Below are 3500 nucleotides of genomic sequence, written 5' to 3'. Positions count from 1 at the left end.
AGATATTATGATGCGAACAGATTATATTGTTATTGAGTGTTATACATTATTATGCGAACAGATTACATTGGTATTGAGTACTACAAGTCTATCCAATCAGTGCGTGTCAGAACTGGAAACTTAGGTTTTGTCAATCTGTTATCTTATTGTTATTGACTCAATAATAGGAGTCTTGGTTAGATGTAGATTGAGAAGATGTAACTTATTCAGGTGTGAACTGAATGTTTGTTAAGAGATATAATATTGTAATTGTAATGTTGTAGTATGTGTTTGGGTTTAGCTGACAAAAAAAAAAATATACAAGCATAATTTTGGTACAGGCTGCTTGTTAAACTTGTTGACATACCATGTCCAGCATATACTGTCTTCCAGTTATCTCTGAACCAGAGGGTATAAGACTACTTTCCATAATCTTAGTGTTCCTCAAAAAAAAGAAAGGTCCACCTTTTGAAAGTGTTAGAGTTATGAAGGTATCTATAATTTTGTCGTAAGATTTCTTGATCCTGTGTGTTTTTCCAATATCATAATTCCATAATCTTGTGTCACTTAAAGTGGGTCTCTTGCTACCGACTACATTAGGTTAGTCTCACACTTGTTAATATCGTCAATGTGCCATGGAGGGTGAATATTGTATCTATAAGCATATTAGTAGTATAAAAGAAAATTCTGTTACAAAAGTCTCATTGTAGGACTATGTTTATCTGCTTGCTGCTACAGTCCTAGTGGTTTTTATTTATTACATTTCTGTGTAGATAATTTATAAATGTGTATATCTGTACTTCAGATGTTACAAAAATTATAATTGCTAAAGAATAATTGTGTGGATTTGTTAAAAGTACAAAATATGAGTAGAAATTATCTTAATGGTAGAAGTAAGGGGTGGAACAAGTTTCTGTTTAAGGAGGTTTTGTTGTTTATTATTGGGTAATAAACAGAGATGTAAACAGTTAGCAAAGTTTCTCTGTCTACTTTTTAAAATTCACATGAAGAATCATGGTTCGTGAAAAACATGCTTCAAACTGTTTACCATGCATACATTATTACATCCTTAATCAGTACCACTGTTTGGTCACTGTTTTATACATTGGTGACCAAAGAATTAATTTTGGAAACGTTTTTGACAATTTAATTACCTTCATCCTTCTATCAGTTTAAAGTCTAATGATAAAAAGATAAACCAGATTTAAAAAAAATGTAACCTGTTCTATCTGTATACTGAAAATCCCTGGGACCAATAGTTAATGTCCTTATGGTTCTTGGCTGTTGATGTAACAAATTGTTCCAGCCCTTGGGGTCATGGGTAAGAGATCTGATTAGGGTGTGGTATTTAGTGCAATAAAACTAGGCCAAAAATGGCAGTATTGAAGTTCAGTGTTTCCCAAACATTTGTTTTGTTTTGAAGCGCACACTAGGATTTATACAATAGCTATAGCTACCTGTCTGTGATTATGCAACCTTTCTGCATGCTACCAGGTAGAAGCCTTTGTGTCTACCACACACTGAAGTATTTAGGGATGGTTATGTGTAAATAGAACTTTCTTTAAAAGTAGTGAATATTCAAATCTGCATATCACACATGATTATATACTTTGAGTTTATTTACAGGAAAAAAAAACATTTTATTTGAATACCATAAATAAATTAAAGTAATAAAATAAAAAATATTTAAAATTAATTGCACACCATTATACAGCAGGTTGCTATTGGTAACCCCCCTTAACGAATATTTGTCCACGCTATGTGTAGCTGCTATATGAATGTCTTCGAAACTTGTATGTTGTGGGAAACTGCAAGACTGTGGCAGACTTTCTTCGTGGTGTCATCAATAATAAATATATATGTAATGCTGCAATATTATATGAATTGTTTTCAATCTGTACATATCATGTATTATCAATAAATGACTGAATTAATTATTCTTGTTTAATTACCTTACTTTATTATCTGTTATTAAAAATACGTTTTTTAAAATGTTGTGTTTTCAATGCGTACAAGTCAAGTATTGTCAGTCAATAACTGATGTAATATTACTTTAATTATTTAAATAAATTTGTTGTTTTTTTTTAACTAGCCAAAATTGTGACTTTTTTTCCCTTTTACCAGTTATTTATGCCAATATTATATTCTTCCCTATTCAACAACTCACAACTAACAGAATATTAGTTTTTTTTTGTTAAACCACAGATATACATATGAAGTAAATGACAGGTTGGCCCTCTGGTGTCATTCATCCACACTAACATAAGTGTAAACATGTTTTGACTGTAATTATCTTAACATAATTCTGAAATGTTTGTTTCAACTAATTTCTGAAACTTGTTAACAACCAGCTAGAACCATTAATGTATGAAAGTTTCAACATCAAACTTTCTGCAGTCCATCCATTGCATGGATGTGAATTTTTATTTCAAAAACCCACATTAAGAAAAAATAGTCCATTTGAGATGCTTTGTGAGATTTTATATTGGTGTAGTTGAATGGGTCAGCTGCTGTTTGAATTTCTTCTTCAGTTACGGTTATCATGAAAGTAGCCATTGGTTTGGAGATATGGGAGCTTCCATTATCTTCAAATAAGTATTTCAGTTTTTGTTGTTGTGTTAATGGATATCTTAGCTTTTAATTTGTGACATAACCACTGTTGTTGAGTGCTCAGGCCTTGAATGTAGTAAGTACCAAGTTAGTGACTTTCCAACTTTTAATTTAGTGATTTTCAGTATCAAATAAAACCACCAATTTAGTCATGAACTGTCATTGTGTTAGCTCACTTGTTACGATAAGGCTTCAGATGTGTTATGAGGTATTCTATTTATACATATATTGTATGCTTGTAACTTCCTTCACCTGTGCATCAATGTATTCTGTAATATTCAATTTGTAAAACCCCATAATGTAAAATTTTTTGTTTTACTGGCAAGTCTTTTCACAGTCTGGTTACGTGTTGTCTACTCTTAGAGATTTGTACATATCTCTTTAACATCTACTGTGCAAGTTGGGAAGACATGTTTGTTGTGTTGGTTCACAAACAAAGTTTTCTGGTACTCTCAAGTTTTTTTTAAAGTTCTAAACAATGATTTGAACTCCTTTAAGGATCTGGAATTGGAATAGCCCACCATTGTTCTTAATTTACGCTATTTTTACAGAGAATAAAACATGTTCTACAATTCCAGATGTGGTTTCTCTGCTCTGTAAAGCTGTTTTCTTTGTGGATTTTTCAAGTCCTGTTACTAGTGTATCCATAACTTGGTATGTGGTAGTATCAATTTTTGTTTATTACTACTATAGTGTATCCATAACTTAATGTGTGAAAGTATCAGTTTTTGTTTATTACTACTATAGTGTATCCATAACTTGATGTGTGAAAGTATCAGTTTTTGTTTATTACTACTATAGTGTATCCATAACTTGGTACATGAAAGTATCAGTTTTTGTTTATTACTACCTTACTGTATCCATAACTTGGTACATGAAAGTATCAGTTTTTGTTTATTACTACTATAGTG

The sequence above is a fragment of the Tachypleus tridentatus genome, chromosome 12 (assembly GCF_004210375.1).
Source record: "Tachypleus tridentatus isolate NWPU-2018 chromosome 12, ASM421037v1, whole genome shotgun sequence".
Lineage (NCBI taxonomy): Eukaryota > Metazoa > Arthropoda > Merostomata > Xiphosura > Limulidae > Tachypleus > Tachypleus tridentatus.
Note: the sequence above shows the minus strand (reverse complement) of the source record.